The sequence below is a fragment of the Triticum aestivum genome, chromosome 3A, assembly GCF_018294505.1.
Source record: "Triticum aestivum cultivar Chinese Spring chromosome 3A, IWGSC CS RefSeq v2.1, whole genome shotgun sequence".
Classification (NCBI taxonomy): Eukaryota; Viridiplantae; Streptophyta; class Magnoliopsida; order Poales; family Poaceae; genus Triticum; species Triticum aestivum.
Genome location: NC_057800.1, coordinates 634497701 through 634511279, shown reverse-complemented (window position 1 = coordinate 634511279; position 13579 = coordinate 634497701). Strand labels below are relative to the sequence as shown.

Below are 13579 nucleotides of genomic sequence, written 5' to 3'. Positions count from 1 at the left end.
CTTGATCATAAACCCACAATTCATCGGTCTCAACAAACACAACGCAAAAGGAAGATTACATCGAATAGTTCTCCACAAGAGAGGGGGAGAACATTGTATTGAGATCCAAAAAGAGAGAAAAAGCCATCTAGCTAATAACTATGGACCCGTAGGTCTGAGGTAAACTACTCACACTTCATCGGAGGGGCTATGGTGTTGATATAGAAGCCCTCCGTGATCGATGCCCCCTTCGACGGAGCTCTGGAACAGGCCCCCAGATGGGATCTCGTGGATATAGAAAGTTGCGGCGGTGGAATTAGGTTTTTGGCTCCATATCTGATCGTTTGGGGGTACATAGGTATATATAGGAGCAAGGAGTACGTCGGTGGAGCAACAGGCGGCCCACGAGGGTGGAGGGCGCGCCTGGGGGGCTAGGCGCACCCCCTGTCTCGTAGCCTCCTCTTTTGTGTCTTGACGTAGGGTCCAAGTCTCCTGGGTCTTGTTCCTTGAGAAAATCACGTTCCCAAAGGTTTCATTCCGTTTGGACTCCGTTTGATATTCCTTTTCTTCGAAACCCTAAAACAGGCAAAAAACAGCAATTTTGGGTTGGACCTCCGGTTAATAGATTAGTCCCAAAAATAATATAAAAGTGGATAATAAAGCCCAATAATGTCTAAAACAGTAGATAATATAGCATGGAGCAATCAAAACTTATAGATACGTTGGAGACGTATCATCGAGTCCGTGAGCTATATATAATAAAGATTAGTTTTGAGTCAAGGGCTTGGCTATCTTGCTATGATCTTGAGGGAATAAAAGTACAAATAAAAAGAAATAAAGAGATCATATTGATATTATGGAGAGTAATGACTTCACATATAAAGAGTATGATGAGTAAAAGTGGTTGAGAGTTGACAAACATAGTTTTGGTCATCGTTGCAATTAATAGGAAGTAATAAATATAGAGAGGTTTTCACATATAAATATACTATCTTGGACATCATTTATGATTGTGAGCACTCATTAAAATATGACATGATAAAAGGTTGATGTTGGACAAGGAAGACAATGTAATGTGTTATGTTTTCTTACATCTGAAATAAATTATATTGTCATGGATCATCCAACATGTTGAGCTTGCCTTTCCCCCTCATGCTAGCCAAATTCTTTGCACCAAGTAGAGATACTACTTATGCTTCCAAATATCCTCAAACCCAGTTTTTCCATGAGAGTCCACCATATCTATCTATGGATTGAGTAAGATCCTTCAAGTAAGTTGCCATTGTTGCAAGCAATAAAAATTGCTCTCTAAATATGTATGATTTATTACTGTGCAGAAAATAAGCTTTATACAATCTTGTAATGTGGAAGAAATAAAAGCGACGGACTGCATAATAAAGGTCCATATCACAAGTGGCAATATAAAGTGACATTCTTTTGCATTAAGATTTCGTGCATCCAACCATAAAAGCACATGACAACCTCTAATTCCCTCTGCGAAGGGCCTATCTTTTATTTTTGTCCTTTACTTCATACAAGAGTCATGGTGATCTTCACCTTTCCTTTTTACATTTTATCCTTTGGCAAGCACTGTGTGTTGGAAAGATCCTGATATATATAGCTAATTAGATGTGGGTTCTCATAAACTATTATTGCTGACATTACCCTTGAGATAAAATGTTGGGAGGCAAAACTATAAGCCCCTATCTTTCTCTGTGTCCGATTAAAACTTCATACTCATAAGTATTACGTGAGTGTTAGCAATTGTGAAAGACTAAATGATAGTTGAGTATGTGGACTTGCTAAAAAACTCTTATATTGACTCTTTTTAGTGTTATGATAAATTGCAATTACTTTAATGACTGAGATTATAGTTTGTTAGTTTTCAATGAAGTTTCTGATTCATAACTTAAATTGTGAATGAATTGTTACTTTAGCATAAGAAATCATATGACAATATATATATATATATATACATCTGGGCTATTCTGTTTCGCGTAACAGAATATTATTCTGTTACCCTACTTGAACTGATGGTTTCAGGCGGTTGGACTGATTGGATTCGAGCGGGTGAACTGATACTTTCATTTCTGCTGAAAATCGTCTTCTTTAGTTCCAAAAAAATTTGTAATTTATTTTTGTCGGAACGGGGCGTGTAATATATCGTTGGAAAGCCCTTAACATCTATATTACAAGTATATTGAACGTTTTTGCAAAATCATTATGATTTAAGAGCAGTTTTGAAAAAAATGTTTTTTTCAAAACCGAAAACGCGAATCGTATTTTGGACTTAATTTTTAAACAGTTTGTCGGAATTGAGCAAATAAGATGGCGTTGGAAAGCTGGTGAAAATCCGCTTCTTCCATATATCTAATGTTTTTTAAAATTTTATATGTTTTAAAAGTAATTTGAAAATGGTGAAATTTTGGGCGAAACGTATTTTTGCGATTTTTTGCAAATTATATGTCCGATTGACGCAAATGATACGGCGTTGGAAAGTTGTGGAAAATGCGCAACTTTTTTGTATAGAAAGTTTTTCCAATTCCTTACGGTTTAAATTCAAATGTGAATACGGTGAAAATTGATTTCGGACGTGATTTTTTTAGAAGTTTATTAAAATGGGGCAAATAATATATCGTTGGAGAGATATCGAAAAAGCGAAACTTTGTGATGTTGAAAGTTTTCTAAAATTCACAATCATTTAAGAGTAATTTTAAATACGGTAAAACCTTACATGTTGTTTTCTGATTCAAAAAACAGAGTAGTCATACTGATCTAAGTTCGGGTTTGAACTGACGTTGTCGTACTTGATTTTACAATCACAAAGTGCTAAAAAAATCATTGAACTTGTATTTTTATTCTTTGAATTTTTGTGTTGTGTACTTTTCTAATTGTAATGCATGAACTTAAAGGTGGTTTCCTATTTTAGTTAAACTTTGAGCATATTAAAACTTATGTGTTTTCTTCCTGAACTTATTTGGGACATCATGTTGAACTTATTACTTTTCTTAAGCATGAATCTCTCGTGTTTCCTTCTTTATGTTACTTTTTTCCTTCAACTATACTGCTATAACATTTTCTTTCTCGAACTTGCTGTCTCTCGAGTAAGGACCGATGCTATGTTTTCATTTGAACTGGTATCAAATTTCTCAATAGACATATTGAACTTTTCCACGTTGCATTATGCATTTGATGATATAATCCCTGTTGAACTACTACACCAGAGCTAAAAAAATCCATCCATGTGAAATATTATTTTACATTGAACTTTCATCAATCAACATACATCATTTTCCTTCCTGTTCATACACGTATTGCAGACATTACATACACATACACAGCTCCACGATCATACACAATTTTATGCTGTAGCTTCTCCTCGCTTCCTTCAACACAAACAATCAATTGGAGAGAAAAGCACATATGATTTTAGGGCCGTGTTCGGAATCCATCCCATCCGCTCCGACTCCGCGGAGTTGTGGAGCATAGTTTAGGCCGCTCCATAAAAATGAGCTAGAGGCTCGTCCGCTCCGAAGCGGAGTGGAGGGAGCGGAGAGGAGCCGATCGCGGCCTAGATACAAAAATCACCTCCACGTCTACCAGCTGGACTGATGTTTGCTTTCTTCTACTTCCATGGTCATGCACAAGTTCATTCAACTGTTGAGCAAAAGCTCTATCCCATGAAGCTAAAAACAAAAATAAGGCTGAACAATACCTTTAGGTTCAGTGCAGTGGAGGGAGGGAAAGGAGGCAGCCTCCTGAGTTGCGACATCGAACGGCTTGGCGCTGCCTCGTTGAACGGCCTGGGTTGGTGGCAGTGAACGGTCGGGGCGATGCAGCAACGGAGCCCCACCGGCGGGAGGTAGCGTGGTGAGCTGAAGACTCCATTTATGCGGGGCGAGCACCGGTCATGCACTGTACTATTTAGAAAGGTGTACCTGTACTTCTCAAAGTAATGGAATAGAGGTACTTTCTCCTGTAACTTTTTTAGTTCAAGTATGACGCACACATCTGTATTTTAAGCACTATGATTTGTAGTCCTCACAAAAGAAAGCATGAGAATTATTCAACAAAACACAGAAAAGTGAATAACATTTTTTATTTATTTAGCAATTGATATGTAACTAGAGTGCAAAGCTGCCAAGCAAATGCACGATACGGTTGACTAACACGTGAATTTGATGTACGCGTGCCTTGTAGTGTAGGGTTGTACTGACACACTCAACATCAAGAAATTTCCAATTCGCCCAAGATCAAACTGCACCAGTTCGTGATGCGAAGGCTGGCTGCCTGGCTCATCGTCGTTGAACTGAACCCCGCGCCCCTGTCGAACTGCTGAAACATTTTAGTATGGGTTAGATACAGTTCCAAACTAGTACCTGAAAATCCCATCCCCAAATATCCATGTAAAGCTTCAGAGTTGGAAGTAATCTAAACAGAGCCATATCAAAACATTGAACTGATACATACATGCAGGAACGAAACAGGTAAAAGCAATTTTTATAACAATTGAACTTGTAGTTAACTATTCTATAACAAAAACTAAACTATTTTTTTGTAACGATACATGGACTCGGGGGCATCGATACATGTACTTCTGTACATAATAGCTCTCCCTGGTGAACTATGATAAGCCCAAATATAAATGGGAGCACGAATGGCACCCATCTATGGTACTTCCTCCGCCCGAAAATACTTGTCGTGGAAATGGATGTATCTAGACGTATTTTAGTTTTAGATACATCCAATTTTATCTGTTTGTGCGACAAGTATTTCCGGACGGAGGGAGTATCTCAATAAACGCAAATTCTCCTATTTAGAGAATCACACAGCTCACATCTCGGAAAAAATAACACATAGAGCACACACCATGCATGCCCGCACAACATCAGACCCAATTCCAGAACTTGCAAGACAATAGCGGTAGTGAATATTTTTTATTACCTTCTTTGTAGCGGTAGAATCAAGCACACTAGGTAATAGCTAGCAGCTAGCATGAGGTGCACCAACAGCTAGTGGCAGTAGGTCGAGGTCGTCCTGGATGCGGCTGGAAATGAGAAGCAGACGGAGGTCGAGGTCGTCCTGGTTTCAAAAATATCACACAACCAAGTACTGATCAAAATCTCCAAATCCAGTGCAAAAAATTAGATGCTGATGTGTCAACAATCTATGTCGATTTACTCCAAAACACAAAAAATGTGAAGAGAATATCCATCGCACACTTTCAGCGTGCATGGTATCACTGACCTCCTCGAGATGATGACCTTGTCCCGCTACAACATCTTACCGACTATTAAAATATCAGCAGAATGCTACATTGCCGAGAGGTTTATGCTTCAAGGTCAATAAACGTTTTCTTAATTAAAAGAATGAGAAAAGAAACTATAAATGAGCTTCATACTATGAACGAATGAGCACACAAATATTCTCTCCGCTACAGACTTAAAGAGACATCAGTACTTGATTGACTGGAGTAGAAGTTTAGATTTGTAGCAGCACACGCACCAAACTTACTGATTTTTCTTGAACATGTTTTAGGCGATTGAATCAGTACTAGGAGGACTGGACAAATAGTTCAGATCTGAAGCAGCACACACTAGAAACTTACAGAAATTTACAGAATCAAAACAAACTTACAGGATTTTGAAAATTGAACTGACAATTTTTCTGCACATGCACCCAACAAATTCCACTTCTTCAACAACAAATCTTCTCCCGCAGTCCTGGATCTTTTGTACAACACATGGAAACTGAAGCTGCCCCTCCAGCCATTCACAGAACGAAGAAGACGACATATGCATTGGGTTCCTTCGTTTTTAGCTACTCTACAAGTGCTGCTATTGCTTGTAATTCACGAACATGGCCCTGCATATAATAACTAAAACAGATGCATTATATAAAATTCACAAAATGTGCTTCTATTTCTGTTTAACAAGCTGCTGAATGTTTTTCTACCGAGTTGCTACTGCAGTGCACACACATATACTTGAATTATTTCCAATCAGCTAACTGATTTCACTATTTTATATTGAATTGCGACAAATCTTTTTTTGCTAGCAAAACTTGAACTGAAGAAGACTACAAAGGTGTAGGCATATATAGCAAATGGTATGAGATGCATTTTGTTTTGCTTCATGCAGAGCAGCAAGGAAGTGAGATCGAGAGAAAAAAAGGGAGATTGGGGGCGCTGACCATCGGCGTCGGCGGAAGAATCGCAGGCAGAGCCCGGAGCAGAATCAGAGGAGCGGTGGTGCGTTGGAGCCCGGAGTAAAAGGATTTCGTATTTTTCACCTTGAGATGATATCAATTTTCTGGAGGTCTTGATGGAAAATGCCGGTGTAGGTACCAGACAACCACCAACTAAACACCAGCCTGAACGAAGGCAATTTTTTTGATTTTTCAGTGCATTCTAGGCAAGAACCGATCCGAGTCAGAACTGATGTGATTTATTCCATCGAACTACTACAATAGTTTCTCTATACTGTTATGTTTTTAACACACAAGTATTGAACTTTTCCTGCCTTCTCATTATGAATTGATGACATAACACATGTTGAACTGATTGAACAAAATAAAACAATAATCACTTGAACTAAACGATCTTGAGCTGATGTAAAAGATGCACCTTTATTCGTGTTTTTGGTTCAAAAAAATTATGAAATAATTAAAGTAAATGATCTTGAGCTGTTGTAAATTAACACCATATAATATAACAATATTTTTCATACGAGGCAAGACAACCAAGATTGAGAGAATACACTGAGCACCATGTCAGGTCAGTGGTTGGTCCAAAAAAATTATGAGGTCAGTGCCTCCATAGAAGTAACAAGATGCAAGCTTAGTTCTTAGGTTACAGATTTGAAATACTAGTACTGCTACCAACATTTATAAATACTAGTGAACTTGAACTTATGGTCTCTCGAGACGTGAACTAATTGTGCTACAAGCACACACACAAAATCCAACAAAGCTGATATAAGTACATGTTAAAAATATAATCGTGTTCATGTATATATATAAGTCCACTGGCCGGCAAGGAAATTATGCCAGAGAAATAAAATGCTGTGAGGGCTTGAAAGTGATGCATAAAGGTTTATGGTAATAAGTAAATATACTGGCCGGCAATATTTCGGCAATTGACATGGGGAAATAGAGAGGAAACTGGACATGCATTCGTCAAGTAGGTGAACTCTAAGGTATACAAAACATACACTGAAAAAACTGAACCTCCAGAACCACATAATGGAAGTTGGAGTTGCGAATGGTGGTAGAGCTGCGGCGTTGAACGGCTCGGCGTTGTGTTGTTGAACGGCCCGGGGTGGCGGCAGTGAACGGCCGCCATGGGAGGCACCGTGGCGTTGGACATCAGCGGTGGTCAGGGTGCAGGGACACCGCGGTGGTCAGCGTGCCGGGCCACATCAGCTGGGCTAGGGACGGCATCTCCCACGTGACCTTGACCGTGTGGCACGGCGGCGGGGTTGGTCCGCCAGCGAAAGAAGGCGGAGGGGCAGCGGTGCAGGCGGCTGGAAGCAGAGGGCGGCGGTGGCGGGAGGAACCGTGGAAGCAGGGGTCGGCGCCGAGAACCAGCCGAGGAGAAGGTGGGGGAGGGGCGGCGCTGGGAACCAGCCGAGGAGAAGGTGGGGGAGGGGCGGCGGCGGGCTCCAGCCGGGGAGAAGGTGCGGTCGGCGCGACGTCGGGCTTCAGCCGGGAGAAGGTGGCGGCGGGGCGGCGCTCGGCTCTAGCCAGGAAGAGGGTGGGGGCGGGGCGGCACCGGGATCCAGCAGGGGGAAGGTGGCAGGCTGGGCAGCGCCGGGATCCTGCCAGGGAGAAGGTGGGGGCCGGGGCGGCGCCTGGATCTAGCCAGAGAAGTGGGATTGGGGGCAGTCAGGAGTGGGTCGTACGGTGGGATGGGTGGGTTTTTCTGTTTTTCTTCTTCGCGGGTCGCCGCTGGTCCGGAGACTACAGATCGGGCCCTTATAGCGCCCATGGAATATTATTCTGTTACTAGGAACAGAATAGCTCTGTCCTATATATATATATATATATATTTTCTATAAGCAGTGGTAGTTACAACCACTTGCGTTTTGTATGTTGTATGTAGTATGTGTCGAAATCGAGAGTATGTACGTGTAGTATGTAGTATATAACAATGATTAGGTAGTATATATACTAGTTTTTAGGTAGTATGTACCATTTTTTGAGTATGCTCTTTTTTACGTACAAATATGTACGTATTTCATAAATATAACAAAAACTATGGGCTCATATGCAATTTTTTCATGTAACTTGTTTTGAAATATCTTATATATATTATATGAACATATTTAAAATAATAAAGTGGAATATATAGTACCACATGGTAGTACATGAGACATATGGGGTAACTACCACCAGGTGGTAGGATGAATTTTCCATATATATATATATATATATATATATATATATATATATGTGTGTGTGTGTGTGTCCTAAGAATGACATGATGTCCGCATGTCCGTATTTATTTTATCGACACTTCTATCTCTAAACATGTGGATATATTCGATTTCGGCTTCCGCTTGAGGACAAGCGAGGTCTAAGCTTGGGGGAGTTGATACGTCCATTTTTCATCATGCTTTTATGTCAATATTTATTGCATTATGGGCTGTTATTACACATTATGTCACAATACTTATGTCTATTCTATCTTATTTTAGAAGGTTTACACGAAAAGGAAGAATGGCGGCAGCTAGAATTCCGGGCTGGAAAAGGAGCAAATATTAGAGACCTATTTTGCACAAGTTCAAAAGTCATGAAACTCCACGGAAGTCAGTTTTAGAATATATAAAAAATATTGGGCGAAGAAAGCACCAGAGGGGGCCACCCACCATCCACAATGGTGGGGGGCGCCCCTGTCTCGTGGGCCCCCTAGCAGGCCTCCGATGCCCATCTTTGGCTATATGAAGTCTTTCGCCCTGGAAAAAATCATAACCAAGCTTTCAGGATGAAACACCGCCGCCACGAGACGGAACCTTGGCGGAACCAATCTAGGGCTCCGGCAGAGCTGTTCTGTTGGGGAAGCATCCCTCCAGGAGGGGGAAATCATCACCATCGTCATCACGATCGATCCTCTCATCAGGAGGGGGTCAATCTCCATCAAAATCTTCACCAAAACCATCTCATCTCAAACCCTAGTTCATCTCTAGTATCCAATCTTTGTCTCAAAATCTCAGATTGGTACCTGTGGGTTGCTAGTAGTGTTGATTACTCCTTGTAGTTGATGCTAGTTGGTTTATTTTGTGAAAGACCATATGCATATTAATACCCCTCTGATTATGAACATGAATATGATTTGTGAGTAGTTACATTTGTTCCTTAGGACATGGGAGAAGTCTTGCTATAAGTAGTCATGTGAATTTGGTATTCGTTCGATATTTTGATGACATCTATGTTGTATCTCCTCTAGTGGTGTCATGTGAACATCGACTACATGACACTTCACCATTATTTGGGCCTAGAGGAAGGCATTGGGAAGTAATAAGTAGATGATGGGTTGCTAGAGTGACAGAAGCTTAAACCCTAATTTATGCGTTGCTTCGTAAGGGGCTGATTTGGATCCACATGTTTCATGCTATGGTTAGGTTTACCTTAATACTTTTTTTGTAGTTGCGGATACTTGCAAGAGGGGTTAATCATAAGTGGGATGCTTGTCCAAGGAAGGGCAGTACCCAAGCACCGGTCCACCCACATATCAAATTATCAACGTAATGAACACGAATCATATGAGCGTGATGAAAACTAGCTTGATGATAATTCCCATGTGTCCTCGGGAGCGCTTTCCTTTATATAAGAGTTTGTCCAGGCTTGTCCTTTGCTACAAAAAGGATTGGGCCATCTTGCTGCACCTTATTTACTTTTTTACTTGTTACCCGTTACAAATTACCTTATCACAAAACTATCTGCTGTCGATAATTTCCGTGCTTGCAGAGAATATCTTACTGAAAACCGCTTGTCATTTCCTTCTGCTCCTCGTTGGGTTTGTCACTCTTACTTATCGAATGGACTACGATAGATCCCCTATACTTATGGGTCATCAGGGAGGAGGGATGCAGAACCAATCGGTGTTTGGGAGGGTGGGGACAAATATAATCTAAACAATCCTAAACACAGCTTCACAATTTTATCTAAGGTCGAGGGGTTAACCCCCGACAATCTACATAGCTCCGCCTAAACACAACATTTGCATGTACTGTAGCACTAGACTTAATATTCATGTTTCAGTTTTCTGTTCATTTTGAATATTGAATTGAGGACCATGCATGTCTTACATTTTACTCCCTTCGTTCCAAAATATTAGTCTTTTTAGAGATTTCAAATGGACTCCACATACAGATGTATATAGACATATTTTAGAGTGTAGATTCACTCATTTTACTCTGTATGTAGTCACTTGTTGAAATCTCTAAAAGACTAATATTTAGGAATAGAAGGAGTATTTTTGAATTCGTGTCATACATGCATGGTTTGGAAAAATAGATGCACTATACTTATTGGATTGTTGTTGTGTTCGTGTGTGTGTGTGTGGTCATATGCTTGCTACATACAAAGTTTTCTCACCACCATACCCTTCATCTTTTAAATTTGAATTTGCAACGAAAAACTTACTAGGGATACCATGAAATGTGAAATCCACGTTGAGATCACTATATCACAAACTCACTCTAATTCAAGAACTCGTCATAAATCAAATACCACGTTGAGATTACTATTTGCAAGGAAAATACTGGCATTGTAATACACATAGATGCATTCGGCAATTTGAAAGATTCATTTTGTATACTCGAATGGTAGAACCCAACGGCGTACCAGCCAGACCTTGGCTCGTGTTGATCCTCGAAAGAAAAGAAAAAACTGGGCTCGTGTTGATCCTAAAAAAACGGGCTCATGTCCTTCTGGTGGCGTGTGTGGTACGCACATTAGCCAACCCCAACCAGTCGAGCCTCCGCGTTTCGAGTCGAAATATCTGGTGGCCAGAATTCCAGCCCTAGGAAATTCCCCTCATGTCCCCAGTCCATAGTGACTACCGATGAACAATGGAGGGATGCTTTAGTAACTAGACAATGTTACGAACCGTGCGGAGCACGGTTCAATTCCCTCGGTCGCGGCTACCCAAGGTCACCCAACAACTGCATTGCCTAGTACTACTAATAGTAGTACTACACCAGGATGAGCACAGAATTGAGCCTGTTTGTTCGTGCCTAGTACCTGACTTAATATATCAGGCAATGCACTGGTACGGAGGGATTATCCTTTTACTCTGCATATATAACTTGTGTGAAGTCTAACTAAGCAAAATGTTTGACTAAATCCTTTCTTAAGAAATACAACAGGAAAGATGTATTGCTTGAAAATTCATTGCATGATGCAGGTTATGATATTGTTTCGAATCCTGGATTTTGAATTTCAGAAAATCCAAAAGTGACCAGAAATTCATGAAACTGAGCATGGTCACGTGATATGGCACAAATATTACTATGTAATTTTTTTCTTCAATTTGAGACAGGCTGCTTATGCGAAGTTGCACAAATGAAGAGCCAAGGTATTTATTGAAACCATGGGCATTTACGTGCCGCTACGGTTCCCGCTTCTCATCGGCAGGTGCTGTCCGAGAAAGTGTGTGAGTCGTTGGGAGGCGTCCGAGCAGACCGCTGCGCCGGCTGACAGGAGGCGTGCGAGGAGACCGCTGCTCAGGCTCACCGGGAGGCGAGCCCTTTGATCAGGCTCTGCCGCCCACCTTCGTCCTAACTGCTCCCACTTTTAATGTCGTCGGCGCTGCAGTTTAAAATCAACCCCACACTACCCGATATCGCTACAATATTCTCTCTTCCTCTCCGATTCTCCTGTCGTCTACCTCCAACCAGCCTGACCTAATCGTACGCCATGCCGCATCACGATGGTCTGCCCTTAGTCTTCCAGTTTCCTGAGGAAGACACCCAGCCGGAGTCTCAAGAACATAAGGTGCTTTGGGATGAGCTTGAACCGGCCTTGCGGGAAGACGCCGCGCTTGTCCCCGCTCCCGTTTCAGCTCCCGTCGCCCCGACTGCGCCAACGCCTATCCCCGTGGCATTGATGGGATGGGAGCTGCACATTGTTGTCGAGCTTGATGCCACGGGGTTCCACGAGGTCCCCGCCGACTTTAACGCGCCCGTGCACCTACCAGTGCATGCGCCTGCGCGTGCACTGACGTGTGCACCCGTGCCGGTGCCCGTGCACACGAATGCCTCCGCTCCGCCATTGCCAGCGCCTGTCCCCGCACGGATGCCAGTGCCCCCCTCAGCGGCATGGATGGCGATCGTCGAATGCTTCCTTGCACCAACGCCAGTCGCCTCCTCCCGCCAGTCGCCTCCTCCCGCCAGTTGACTCACTCCTGGAGACCAAAGTCCAGAACATTGTGGCCTTCCTGGAAGCTAGGGCCAACGTCCAGGAGTACGCCAACAACGACGCAAGACGCCGCCGTCGCCGTCGGTCAGTGACCCGACGACACAGAGAGCACGGCAGAGGAGTCGCTTCCCACCGCAAGACGGCAGAGGAGCAATGGTGAAGTGTCATGTAGTCGACGTTCACATGACACCACTAGAGGAAAGACAACATACATCTCATCAAAATATCGAACGAATACCAAATTCACATGACTACTTATAGCAAGACTTCTCCCATGTCCTCGGGAACAAACATAACTACTCACAAATCATATTCATGTTCATAATCAGAGGGGTATTAATATGCATAAAGGATCTGAAAATATGATCTTCCATCGAATAAACCAACTAGCATCAACTACAAGGAGTAATCAACACTTAGCAACCCACAGGTACCAATCTGAGGCTTTAGGACAAATATTCGATACAAGAGATGAACTTGGGTTTGAGATGAGATGGTGCTGGTGAAGATATTGATGGAGATTGACCCCCTCCCGATGAGAGGATCGATGGTGATGATTTCCCCCTCCCGGAGGGAAGTTTCCCCAGCAGAACAGCTCCGTCGGAGCCCTAGATTGGTTTCGCCAAGGTTCCGCCTCGTGGCGGCGGAGTTTCGTCCCGTAAGCTTGCTTATGATTTTTTCCAGGACGAAAGACTCCATATAGCCAAAGATGGGAATCAGAGGGCATCCAGGGGGCCCACGAGGTAGGGGCGCGCCCAGGGGGGTAGGGCGCACCCCCCACCCTTGTGGATGGTGGGTGGCCCCCCTCTGGTATTTCCTTCGCCCAATATTTTTTATATTTTCCAAAACGTGCTCCCGCGAAGTTTCAGGACTTTTGGAGCTGTGCAGAATAGGTCTCTAATATTTGCTCCTTTTCCAGCCCAGAATTCCAGCTGCCGGCATTCTCCCTCTTCATGTAAACTCTGTAAAATAAGAGAGAATAGGCATAAGTATTGTTACATATTGTGTAATAACAGCCCATAATGCAATAAATATCGATATAAAAGCATGATGCAAAATGGACGTATCAACTCTCCCAATCTTAGACCTCGCTTGTCCTCAAGCGAAAGCCGATATCGAAAAATATGTCCACATGTTTAGAGATAGAGGTGTCGATAAAATAAAATACGGACATGAGGGC

The 13579-nt window shown here is 42.4% G+C and overlaps 1 long non-coding RNA gene across 10 annotated transcripts; it reads right to left on the bottom strand.

Annotated features, from left to right (window-relative positions):
* Window positions 1–3222: 3222 nt before the first annotated feature.
* Window positions 3223–7914, bottom strand: LOC123062766 (uncharacterized). Of its 10 annotated transcripts, none has more exons than XR_006429860.1 (5): window positions 7191–7914; window positions 6172–6351; window positions 4924–5857; window positions 3695–4311; window positions 3223–3604 (listed from the first exon to the last, which is right to left on the bottom strand). It is a non-coding gene; the product is annotated as an uncharacterized lncRNA (long non-coding RNA). The 10 variants fall into 10 exon arrangements; XR_006429855.1 differs by having other exon boundaries at window positions 4924–5844; XR_006429858.1 differs by having other exon boundaries at window positions 6172–7914.
* Window positions 7915–13579: the final 5665 nt, after the last annotated feature.